Source organism: Cydia pomonella, chromosome 21 (assembly GCF_033807575.1).
Source record: "Cydia pomonella isolate Wapato2018A chromosome 21, ilCydPomo1, whole genome shotgun sequence".
NCBI classification, from domain to species: Eukaryota; Metazoa; Arthropoda; class Insecta; order Lepidoptera; family Tortricidae; genus Cydia; species Cydia pomonella.
In genome coordinates this window covers 4,298,578-4,312,467 of record NC_084723.1, presented here as the reverse complement: position 1 = coordinate 4,312,467, position 13,890 = coordinate 4,298,578, and the positions used below count along the sequence as shown (strand labels likewise).

General features: G+C 34.3%; 1 protein-coding gene and 1 long non-coding RNA gene across 2 annotated transcripts in view; one reads left to right on the top strand and one right to left on the bottom strand.

Moving 5' to 3' along the window:
* The window catches only part of LOC133529519 (uncharacterized), a 62,026-nt gene that overhangs the window by 43,592 nt on the left and 4,544 nt on the right, over window positions 1-13,890 (top strand). The window lies entirely within an intron of this gene.
* LOC133529865 (uncharacterized) lies at window positions 2,219-7,193 on the bottom strand. The gene is made up of 7 exons (XR_009801234.1): window positions 6,520-7,193; window positions 5,960-6,090; window positions 5,457-5,585; window positions 4,945-5,074; window positions 4,644-4,726; window positions 3,951-4,153; window positions 2,219-2,441 (listed from the first exon to the last, which is right to left on the bottom strand). It is a non-coding gene; the product is annotated as an uncharacterized LOC133529865 (long non-coding RNA).

The following is a 13,890-nucleotide window of genomic DNA, read 5'->3' as shown; positions in this document are numbered from 1 at the left end:
TCCCGTATTAAATATATTTATATATTTCGGTACTCTGGTTCGTGCTTGTGCTGGTTGCAGGGAAAACTTCTGTCGTGATTGATACCAAACACAAACAAAGTCTTAGTCATGGCAGCGTTTCCCATGTGGCTAGTACGGGAGTGGGCTAGGTTGCCGATGTTTTTATATACATGCTAGGGCGGTCTATTCTCATCCACCGTGCCCACGTGGCGATGAGGAGGGGGCCAATCACACAGACACTAGGGTTTGCTATACCTCGGTTTTGTCGGCCGAATGCTTACAGCTTAGATTTAGGGATACACTCGTGTATGTTCCAAACCACTAGATCAATGGTAAGTACGATCTGTGTTCTGGACATACTAGATTAGGGACTAAGGGCAGGAATAGGGTAGAGTCACACACACTGTTATAGGGTCTCTCTTAGGTTTGGTCTATAAAGTTGATTGGTTGGTGTATATTTCTCTTTTAAAGGTTCTAATGACGTGAAGCTATGGTTTTATATCTTGTACTAATGCTAATATTAAGTGAAATATTGGTAATGGAGTCTAATTACCTAAATCTTCCAGACTGTTACTTATCATGAGTGGAAAATTGAGGGTTATCTGTGAAATCTTATATCTATTTATTTTCATTTCTGGGTTTTTTTAGTGTAGAGACGAAGTACTGAGTATTGCAATCAGGTTCTAAGGTATTTATAAATTCAATTCTTAAATATCAAGTTGGGTTTAGGAACACAGACTATTCTAAGATTAAAGAATGGTTTGTTTTAGAGACCCTTTGGCAGGCGAGCGCAGTCCATTGGAATCTTTGAGTGGAATAATGCTCACCTTGATATTTCGATCTCATAAAGTACAATAATGAGCTAAACTTGTACTTCGTTTATACATTTGAAAGGCCTGGGAATTCAGCCTTCCTTTAGCTATGGGGACTGGGTAATAGCTTAGTAGCCTTAGTTTTTGGATATGAAAAAAGATAAGTAAATGGTGTCTGACGAATACTTATCGCTTCTCTTCGTCAGCCCCTAGGATTGCATAGGTTTCGAAGCGTTGGTCATAGCCCGTCTGGCTAATAAGATAGGAGTAGGTGGCCCGATTGATATTGCTAATCGGAGTAAGAGTCTTCAGACCTGCATCTAGCATTAGAGGCAGCACGTGTGAATAGATCACACCTCGCTTAGAAGATAATAGGTAATAATATTTCATTTTATAAGAATAGTGTGTAAATGGGCTTAACCCAGGAGTGCTGCTTCAATGTTACCCCGAAGACTTAATAGGAGTAGCAGGATTTTACCAAAAATATTTTTATATTTATATTATCTTACATGCTGCAATACTATTTTTATATTATCATATATGCTGCAATACTATTTTTATATTATCTTACATGCTGCAAAACTTTTCTAATGATTTAATAAAAATATATTTAACTTTACATCAAAAATCACATTGACGTTTCTGTATCTGTAACTTAAGGCTACACTCGACGCCAACGACTCGCGCGTGTGGGCAGAGCCTATATCCTTAACCATGACATTGCTCATAACTTTTAGTTTATTATACCTATATTTTCTCTCTACTCATAAGGTGTTTTACTTAATATAAAAATGGTTTAGAGTAACTTTAGTTTTACGGTGTTTTGCTGGGGGTAGAATCTTAACAAAATATCCTTTAAATTATTTCCTATTATCATAATAAATTATGTAGTACAGTAAATATCAGTTCCTTTACATTTAGGTAATAAATAATTAGGTAGAATCAAGAGTCCAAGATTTAGTTGTTACTCATTAAAGAATTAGGGTTCCGCGGTTCACTTCGAGGGGTCCTAACCTTAACTAGACGATCACTTGGCCAAATTATTGTTAAGGTAAAATTATTATTGGGGTAAAATTATGGGGGTAGAATTTAAGGGTGGTATCAGCTTTAGGTGAGGTACATTTTGGTAGGTAGGGCAAGGTACATTTTGGTGCCGTGACCAGGATTTATTTTACCTGGTTTACTATGGTTTTTCAAGATATATCTATGTAAAAGTAGCCATTCAGGCTACATTTTGGTAGGCCGTGTCCAGTATGCAGCGTAACCTCGATGGTTATAGTTTAGTGAAATCGACACCAAGGATAGAAAGTAAGAGTAGCCATTCAGGCTACATTTTGTTGGCGTGAGAGCGGAGTGGGTACACTGAATTTTGGACTCTGTTTTTATTGTGTTTTAAATAAAAGTCATAAAATCTAACGTTTATTTTTCAAACTGTTATTATGTACAAAAAAAATCCTTAGAGTTATTGTCTACTTAATAAATAAATCCTTATAGTTATTTTCTACATAATAAGTATATCAGTCTTCTTTACTCGTTTTCTTATCGCCGTTGTTAGAGGATTCATTTCATATTTAAGACGTGTCATCACAAAATAATCAATTATAATTTCATCTTCTTGCGCCTTGATACCTGAAAAATAATAATAGCAAAATTAAAACCTATGTAGTATAACTTTAGTACATAAAACGATTATATTAAGCGAAAATAATCATACTTGTTTCTTTCGCGTCATAGAGTTGTTAAGAAATTATATTTGTAGCAGGGACCAATAACAATAATGAAATAAATAAATAAATATTTTCAAGTCAGTCTTTCACATATCGACCGTGTCTCAAATTAGGCAAAGTTTGTGCTATAGGTACTATGCGGCGTAGTGTATATTTCTATGGATAAGTACATATTTATACTTAGATAAATAGATAATATCCATGATTTAGGAACGCATATTCGTGGTAGACCCGCAACGCATATGCATAGTAGACGCGCAAGTGGATGCTTTTGTTAGGCAGCTTTCATAAGAAGGGTCGCTACCTAGTAAGCTAGGAGGCTAATAGTGCCAATAGTCTAGACATAAGATAACATTACCTAAGTCTACCTAGGATGCGGTTAGGTATAGCCTAGATAAGACACAGGTCTGTTAGAAGTTGTGCTTTACTCGAAAAATTATGGGGGCGTGAAATAGTTCATTTCACGTAATTTTCTTAAAATATTAAGGAACAGGGGGCGTATTCCGCATCTTTCTTACTTTTTTATATAAGCCGGCAACGCAGTTACAACTCCTCTGGTTTTGCGATCGCTCGACTCACCATTGGGCGATTTCTTTGACTTTTGCTTTCTATATCATATAAATAGCTACGCGCATGTGATAATATAGGAGTTTTACTGTTATTAGAGAGTTTATAAACTCATCAAATATAGGCTCACCATATATAGGATGCTATAAGCTACAGATCGGATAATAAAGTTCATGCATTATCTGACGGTTAAGCACAGCCTTGTCACTCATAGAATAGTAGCAACAAACAGTTAATTCTGTTAGGTACAATTAATCTGTATAAGCGTGGGTCTAAGTGACAACCACACATATGTTAGGACTATGTTTGGTTTGATTATATTAAGTGAACATCATACATTAGTTACTGTAGGATAATCATGTATATATGTATGAACTAGGGATCTGATTAAGTACAGTTGACAGAGTTATTTACCACACATGTTAGGACATTTAGTCTAGGAAAGCAAACAGTCATAGTACGTCATACAGTCATTATTAGAGGATTAGTAGAACATACAAATATGTATGAAATTTAGCTACATAGGTATTCTTCAGAACCCTCACTATATTCATTAAGAAATAGCACTGAAGTATGTGCATAGTTACTGTCTATAGTCATTGCTATTATTTACTAGGGCCTGTACGAGTGCTTTGTTTTTCATGAAAATCGACCGAGATATGTAATGCGTTGTTGCTCTGACTAACGGCGCACATACAAAAACATACTTATTTGTAGTATAAAAGTATATTAAACATAGGTTGACTTAGGATTACAGTACTGATCTGTTGACGGTACTTTTCCATCATATTCTGACTACGGTCGAATAATAGTACATGATTGGTTAAGCTAGCATACTAAGTACCTAACATAAAAGAAGATCTCGAGTGTCATTTTCCCTATAAGTAGTATTCAATGTAGACCAATGCTGTTGTGGGTGCAGGTTTCTAGAAATAGAGCCGTGGGACAGGAACTTTGAAGTGGCAGTAGACAGCAGCCATTGTTACAGCAAAAGTTGTGAAATAAAATTATTGAACAGGAGTCTGGAGAGGTGTGGTCCTTCGTAATCTGAAATAAATAGGCAAGCATTAGAAAAAATCTGTTAAAATTAAAGAGGAATAGGTAGCATTATATTTTCCTTTTTGAGGGTCAATTTTAGTTAGGCTATATATCAACAATTTTCTTAAGGCATCCATTCGCGGGGGCGCGTTATTATTTTCAATACATAAAAGGATATATAAACCCATTTTATAGAAATATTAGGGTTCATAATGTAAAAATAGGTGGTACTTAAATTTTGCAAATAATTCTAAAAAGTTTGAAAATCTTTGCCTTGCAGGACATACTTCCTTAATCTAGGTCACAAATAAGCTAGGTTAAGTCGAATTAGTTAATAGAATAAGAATAGGTTATGTAGGGCTAAGCACATTCTTCATTTCTTCGCTCATTCATTGAGAACGCGCCGTTTAGGTATTTAAAATATAAGTGTCAGTCAAAAGGCATGAGTCTCATACATAACAATACATTTTGTACAATATATTATAATAAGATAAATTACCTTTCATAAATAGAAGCATTCAGTAAGTGTACATTGAGGGTAGATGTATTGACTCTGCGGGGCACTGTTAGTTCTCCGGAACACTGGAATAGAAAATGTCAAAATGTTAGCTAAAGTAGGGTATTTAAGGAAACCTATTTATAAGTATCTTTAAAGGTTTTATTTTCTACTATAAGATACTTCACATACATAACAGTTCAGATTTCTTTATGACAAATGAAGAAAATTAAATTGTTTATTTTACTAAGTAGGGTTAAGTCTAAAGATAGCTTATCAAGGTGGCATTGGTTACTATACTTACTTGAAAATTGTGGTAAGACATGGAGAAACAGGAATCATGAAAATAACCGTAGAGATTTCCTTCGCCCGGCTTAAGTTTAACTGACTGCTAGGTGATCTAACGGCCAGGTATCAGGAAACCATTCTGTTTGCTGAAAATTTAAACATATGTATATTGTACATTTTATTGCATTAAGTAGGATATTTGAGACCGATAAAAATAAATGAGTAGATAGCAAACATAAAAATGACCAACTCAATGTACTGCGCGTGGTCAATGTTCAAAATAACACTGTAATAGGATTTATACAAAAGTCAGTCTGAAATTATATAAACTTAAGGATAGCTATTTATAAGTATTATTAGAAGTGTTTATTTTAAACAAGAAAGGTTTAAATATTTAAAAAACAAAAAAAAAAAAAATTTTTAGTACTAAAAATTTTTAAAGCAAGAAAGTTTTCCCTAAAATTTCTGTTTTTAAGTAGGATTAAGAAAAAAACCTTTTCCTTTTAGTGACATAGTTGTTGAACTTACTTGGAGACTATCGAGATACTCGGAAAAGTCCATGAAAACAGCAAACGGAAATTTGCTCCGCTCTGCTTAAACATCACCAAACAGTAGGTATGGGTATATATAGGCAGCCATCAGACTTGTCTCTGTTTGCTGAAAAATTAAACATATATTGTAAGGTTAATTGCAAGAAGACGAATATTTATGACAGGTTCGAGTTTAGGTTTGCTTTTTCAGTTACCGGACAACTGCCGGGATCCTTTTAGAAAGAAAACTACAAATTCACTAACAAATTTTCAGTAAAGCAAGAAATCTTGTTCATATTTTAGCTGAAGTCATCACATAATTTTAAATTTTCATAACATATTGTAGTTCCAAATTCAAAAAACTCATATTTTAAAAAAAAAAGACACCCATATCATCTTATAGAACAATAACATTTTTCGAATTCCAAATACAGTCAAGTAAGGCCTAAGGGAATTTGTTTAGTAGTAGTCTAGTAATAGTATTAAAAATGTCATACTTACTCTTTAAGGTCGTGTAAAGATTCATCAAATCCAGCAAGCGGGGTTCTCCAGCATAATTTCAATACATTTTCATTGTTAACAGTTCATGTAAGTCAGGCAACAGGGACTATTCCAATAGAGTTGTCAGTTTACTGAAAGACACATATAGTTTATAAGTCTTATTGCAATAGAAAACGAGTAGTAAAGGATCAAAATAACATTAGATAGGCAGCATAAAACAAAATTAGGAATGTCATCCCGTCAGTACTTTGATTGTTTTCAGTTCTATACGAAAAGAAATGTGTTTGTATTGGTGAACAAGACAGTAAAAATAAGGCAATACAATACTCTAGGCCACTATAAGTAGAATAATACCAAATTGGGAAAAACTTAATGCTAGTCTGAAACAGACAGTACTCGTATTGTCTCGTATTTATTGGAAAAGCAGTTTTATTGATAAATAGGTCAATTTGTGGGTGGAAATTATTTTCTATCAGGCTTTAAGTATGTGAGTATGTTTGACGACAGGGCTTCAATACCAGTGATTTTTTCTAAATGACAGAATAAAAATAGAAACTTACCTTGCTAGAAGTGACAGATTTCATATTTGAGCCCATTTCAATCGGTATATCGATTCAAACAGGAACTAGGCACATTAATTAAACATCCATGTTTCTATACAGTTCCAACTTTAGGTCATAGGTCATCGTAGGGCACTGGATTCATTGAAGATTTATAAAATTTGACGAAAGTGAAGAACATGATCGTGTTTTAATCCGAAATTCTATTTCGTTTGTCTTGTACAGTTCTTGCGATTGGCAATGGGTAGAATATTTAGAGAATCGTAAAAAGCACACGCGAGGACGATCTTTTCCAGTACAATTAAAATTTCTGTCGTGATAATGCTTTGTCAACTTTCTCCATACAGCTTATTTATTTACAATATGGCGGTTAGATGGTTGTCATTTATTTGCTTATTAAGGTTTTAATTCACTGTGACACTGATAGTTGAGGTAACTTTGGTATTTATGACCTTAATTAATAATTTCGAGATTTAATAACAAGTTTTAGGCATTGAAAATGAATGCTCTTAATAGAAAATACTAATAAAAAAAACTTAAATGAACGGAAGTAAGAAAAGTGTCAGAGCTTAGGGCTGCCATGATTAAAATATCATTGTACGTCTAGAATCGTTTATGGTATGACATGATTGAATCAATTACTTTAATTTACTTATTGGATAAATGCATCCTTACTATCATATTACTATAAAATGCATATTTAAATCTTAAAACGGCCAAATTTCATTGTTTTCTTTTATTTCTAGTTACACACGCCATCTATGGGGAACATTAACTAAGTCGGCTACAATCCGATTAAATCATGTAGGCAGTGTTTCGTATGTTGTCAGGGATGCTAGGACGTATTTTAAATTTGTCGCACATGGCCGACATCTAGAAAACATTGTTTATGATTAAAAGCGGGTTTACACGATCGATTTAATTTAGTATTAAAAATAGTTAATAAAATATTGCATTTTATTTTTAACAGGTCAGATACGAAATAATCTTTTGGCAGAGAATTGAATAAACTCAAAATGTATAAATTCCGAGTACTACTTCCATCTAGTGTCGAGTAGAAGTACTTAGACGTTCCATGATTGATCGATGACTAAAATTAATTAGTAGGTGGCGCTAAAAATCAATAATACTAGAGTAATTTAATTAGTCAGGAGGTTTTATTTATCATCGTTTTTTATTTTACTTTATCTTTGGCTAGTACTATTCATCGATTATCATACAGTAGCATGTATTTCAAAATTTATTTTCTCCAATCTGTTGTGTTTCGAATTGTGAAATGAAATTTGGCAGCTTATCTTTACGGCGTCATCTGACGGCGAACTGTGACATTACTAGAGTGCGGAAGTGAATACGTAGATAACCATCGTAATAGTGTCGCTACTTGGCACTAGGTGACAACAACATCGATTATTGATACATCGACATGACAACAACATCGATGATAATTATGGTCAAGTTTATTTGTATATTTTGCTAGGGATAAGAAAATGAAAAGGATAAATTCTTAAAAATCAATATTATCAAATACAATCCAGCAGGATGCACCGGGTACAAGTTTTCTTTAGGGAAGTCAGCTTTTCGCTCATACATTTTGAGTTTGCCGCCTATAATATACGCTTCCGATACGTTTGACAGTTTGAAGCCGTGAAGATGGAGTAAAGACTGTCTAATTGTTTTTGTTTTCAAGTGATCGTAAAAATAAGCCTAGGACGTTTTAATAATGGAAAACCGTATGTGAGAGAAATAAAAATCGTTGTGTAGTTTAGGATAATATGTGTATTAGCAAACTGAGGTCATGACGTGTGGTCGATCTTAGTTATAATAAAAAAAATGGTGTTTGTAACCGGGAGTATTTGTTTAGACAGAAATATGCCATTAGGAAGTGTTAAAATAAATTGGATAGAGTTTAGAACAAAAACAAATATAGATATTATCCCAGAGATTGATTATAAGTGCTGTAACAGTGGTTAAAAGTGGATACATTAGCAAGGAATTGCATTGGAAACGTGAGTACAGAATATTTTGATAAGAACATCTGTAGGTTCTTTGTATATGAAACAAATTTTAAATCTTCTGTTCGCGTTATATAAAATATAATAATAATATACTTACTCAAATTCTATAAAAATTCCGGATTGGTAATTAACATGTGTTGTTGAATTTTATATCTACGTCAATTTCGAATTTTATGTAATTTGGATATATGCGTATTTAATTGCGTTTTAAATGTAAATATTTTTTTTCTCTTCATTTAAAAATAAAAACTTGCCAGTACGTGTGTGAAACACCTGAATAACAAAAGGAAATCAGCGAAAGGTTACGCTACAAAACTATTGCTAAATTCACCTCTTACAGTAACTCTCCCGTGGCGTAATGGTTCTGTAGGTTGTCTAATGTATGTAGGCTAAATGCTTTTTGCCCGAGTTCAAATCCCACTGAGTGAATAAGTTTTTTTTTGTGTTTTGTTTTTGTGAATCAGTATTAAATGATTAGCCAGCTTTGTGATTACATTGCTATATTTTAGATCATATTAGGGCTTAGTTTTTTTTTTAAGTTTGTTGTAGTTGAGTGGCTTATTATTTTTCTTCGTTTAATATTCTTAAGAAAAACTTTACCTTTATAAGTTGGTTTTAAATATCAAATGCAGGCGTTTTCTAAAAAAGGGGTTTAGTGAGAAATTATGTGTATCTGAGTGAAAAGTGGATTGTCTTATAGTGTAAAAAGTGTTAATGTGGTTATAATTGAAGTGAATTAATGAAAACCTGAACTATAATTCAAGAGAATATTGTGATACCGGGACTAGACTATTAGTTAATGCCGGGCAATTTGGAGAAGAACAGACACCATAGCCAGACTTCAAGCGCTGGTGCCGCTGGTGAAACCAAGTAACGACAATCACTGACTTTCCTGTTGCAACTTTCCTAAGGCCTACTGAGCATCGTGGTAAATGAAGAACATTAATGTGTGAAGTCACGAGCAACTTGTGTTAGTCAAAGACAGATACTGTAAGTATGAAAAAAAATTGTTATAAAATTCTTTTTCTTTGCTATTAAACATTTTATACATGGAACTTTTGTGCTCTTAACATTCTTAATTTATATTGCATTTTACTATGAAGTAACGAATTAATCGGATAGTTTGATTAAAGTACATTGTTGTTTCAAATCTTGTTCAACATATTTGCTGTAATTTGGTTATATATTAGGGTGTAATAGTTACATAGATATATTTGGTGTAATGAAAATGTGACATGTCAATGACCTATGTCAAATGCATTGTGCGGGAAAATATTTTAAATTCAATTCATTGTTTAAATATTCATATATGATCAATTAATATTTATTATCTATCATCATCATCATCTCAAATGCTATTTGAGAAATGTTCGGAATTTTACTGGGAAGAAATACCTAATATTTCATTTTTTATCACACAGATTGTTTTTATAATAGATTATTGAGTATATTTTGAAATATTCTGCCTAGGATATGGCTTAATCATATAGAGGCAGAGTACATCTAGAGTCAATTTAAGGTTTTTATTGCCATAGCATTCCAATTTAACCCAAGTTTTGTAGATAAGTGGCTTTTGCCCAGTGGGACAGTTTTCCCGGTATCAAGGTAATGAGAACAAAAATTGTATGACATCTTATGTAATTGTTGCATAATAGTGCGTGGTTTTTTTTTTAGAGCAATAGTTAGACATCAAGAGCATCATATCGATTCTCTGGGGTAGACAGTGGAATGGTTGGGCGTGTTTCGAGATTAATTCTTCATTATATTATGTATGTACAGTTAGCAATACTATTCGTTTGTGTTCTTGCTCGGCTCCTCGTGACTCAGGGTCCCGGCCATCTGAGGTCGTTATTTGGTTCACCGAGGTCTTTCATTCTGCACAATGCCTTCGTAGTAGTAGGCTAAGCGCCTGCATAGATCATTATTCTCAATCCTTCCATATTGGCATAGCATTCTGGCATACAAACTTTAATACAGGGTGGGGTACTTTTGGCAATTGACTGTACATGTCCACGATGCGATGGTCTACTGTATAATGCGTAAACGACACTGCATTTTTCAACGGCATTAGTGAGCAAAAGGCAGGCGAATTAGTTGCGGAGCGTTGTCATAAAATATAACAATAAAAAAATTATATTTGAAAAAAAAAAAACTTCGTGTGTCAATTGAAATAAATACTTAATAAAAATATATTCAGGTAGTAATTATTAAATAAATAAAACCGGTATTGGGCTAGTATGGGGCTAGGACAGAATGTTTTTTTTTCTTACATTTTTTTTTATTACAAGTGACAGTACAATAATAAATTTTGTGTTTTTATTTATTTAATTTTTGATTGCGTCTCAAGAGTCTCGGCTGTCTGTAAAAATCGTGTGAATGCGTAACTGAGGAGGAATGTATATGCATGATGAGTGTTTATAGTTATGAATATGTGAGGTTTTATGAATGAGATGTATGAATATCAGATGATGGACGTATAGTAGACGGATGTACCTATATTGGAAAAAATGGATTGATACAGATAGACAAAGGCTGGAGTGTAATCAAGATTTGTCGGTGTTTGCAGGGGAACAGAAAGGGGGGGAAGGGGAAACACAACTAACTGGAAAAGTCTTATCAGTAGGTTAAAATCCATTGGCTTGGACCCATTTAAAAGGGTAGATTTTTCTAGTTAGTACTCTACAAGGTATGAATACACTTACGAAACCCACACACTCATCTTGGATGGGATATACCCGACATTCGACATGTTTTTATGGGCCGTGAGCGTCTAGAAGGGACGAGGCTCTTTCCAAGAATTAATTAAATATATTTATTGTTTTTATTGGTATAAGGTGTAATAAACAGCAAATATTTTTTACCTTATTTAGCTTGGTTCAGTAATTCTTTGGTTTAGACAAAAATATCTTTGCTGTACCATATTGAGGTACTCACTAGTGTCAAATTTAAGTTTGTTTAAAAAAAAAAAAAAACACCCAAACAAACTTAAAGGTCGGTGTATCTTATTTAAGTATGAGACACTCGCCAAGAAAACGTGGCTGAGAGTGATAAGGCAGTGAAATTTGGTTCGAATTTTGGCAATGGAACTTGAAAGCTTCGTACTTATAAAAATTAAAGGATTCTTCGTTTTGCATGGGAAGTTTTTGCTGTCTCATTAGATGCTCTTCTACGGAAGTGTACGGTCCACAGAGAAAAAGATCTCGCCGAGACCGGGGTGAGCTGGCAAGAACGGGTTAATAGGACCTATCGGACTCACAATCTGGTATCTCTGGCAGAGCGAGGTTTCTGGGGAAAAAGTTGTCTTGGTTCATTGACGGAGTTCTGATGAACTGATTTCAAAGCTGAGTCGTTAACAGTCACTTAGTATTGGAATACACACTACACGTTTAAAAAAAAGGGGGAAATTTACCGACTAATCTAGAGGAAATTGAAATTTTTTATGACTTTCTCTGTAAGTCATAAAAACATTTAAATTTGGGGGCGGTTGTGACTAGCCATATGCCTATTGCGTAATATTAGCCTCGATTTTATATTAAAATACATAGAAAAATAACGAAATACCTTGTAAAAACAAGTCCTCTTCATTTGCATTTTTCATTCATAATTTCTCTGCGTATTCTGACAATTACGACTTGAAGGACACGTTTCCGTATTTCACCACTTGTGATGACAATTAAATACGTAACATACATATTCATTATTTTGGTTTATATCAATGCGCGAAAATAATAAATAATATTAAGACCGCTAGTTGTTACCTGGTATTAGTTTTCTTTGAAAAGAATATTTGTAGTCTTACATGCATGTAAAATGTATAAGTATTGGTACAAAAAACATTGACTTAATAATAAACATAAAATATTTCAATACAGGCGTTATTTTCAGAAAACAAAACTATAATACCTGAAATCAAATAATGGTGTTAGCATATTCATGTTTGACAGGTTTTGGAACGATTCCTTTTTTATCGATTGTTTTGGTCTACTTAAACTGACTATTAAGCAAATGCTGTCATTGTAGCGTAAACGACATTGTGTGCGTGAACAAGGTAGTGTGCGTAAACGTCATTGAAATTATCTCCGTCTTTCTCTGAGCCGTGTATGCGAAAGAGACGCAGTTGATAATTGGCATTAATGTGAACGTTATTGTATAGGGAGTATGGATTGGTAAATAAGATGTAACTTATGACCTTTCTTCATGAATCGTATGTCGTTACGTGCCGCGAAGCGAACAACCTCTTCTCTGATTATGATGCCCTGGTACATCAAAGCTAGAAATACGTCATAAATTGTCGCCAGTCGCTGTTATGTCGCTATTGTGTCGCCATATTGTCGCTAGTCGCCAATGTATCGCCATTGTGTCGCTATTGTGTCGCTATATTGTCGCCAGTCGCTGTTATGTCGCTATTTTGTCGCCAATCGCTAATATGTCGCTACTAAAGAGTATAAAAGGGCCGGAAAGTACGGTAGGAGGGGGATTCATTCTTCGACTATCAGACTAGCAGTATCTCTGGCTTTGAGTAAGTCAAGTTTCTCTACTATTCTTTCTATTTGTTTGTGTTTGCTGGGAATTATCCTGGTGAATTTAGACTTGTAAGATTATGTCTGTGTTTGGCATTGCGGGGACAATGTTGTCGTAATGCTAAGCTTAGGCTATGGTGGAGATTCTTTACTTTCTTATCTGTGTTACTATATTGTGAGTTTTTTGTTAGTAAAATCTAATTTTGTTATTTTACTACCTTTCTATGAGGTTAGTTTATTATTTTATAAAGCCAGATCACTGTTTGGACTAACAGTTTGTCCATCTAAGCAGCTTCTCCCTAACGGTGACAAATTGCAGCTGTTTAGAAGTCTTTTGCTCCAAGTTGAGAGGACTTGGCGTCTCTTCTTTACCAACATAAGAGGCGAGCATATTCTCCTTAGTCTCAAGGTCCAGCTGTTAGATGAATGTGAGGGCATCACGTGCGTGCCATTGGGAGTAATCCCTACTCACTGAAGTCTGCAGTAATTGAGGCTAAGTCCCGTATTAAATATATTTATATATTTCGGTACTCTGGTTCGTGCTTGTGCTGGTTGCAGGGAAAACTTCTGTCGTGATTGATACCAAACACAAACAAAGTCTTAGTCATGGCAGCGTTTCCCATGTGGCTAGTACGGGAGTGGGCTAGGTTGCCGATGTTTTTATATACATGCTAGGGCGGTCTATTCTCATCCACCGTGCCCACGTGGCGATGAGGAGGGGGCCAATCACACAGACACTAGGGTTTGCTATACCTCGGTTTTGTCGGCCGAATGCTTACAGCTTAGATTTAGGGATACACTCGTGTATGTTCCAAACCACTAGATCAATGGTAAGT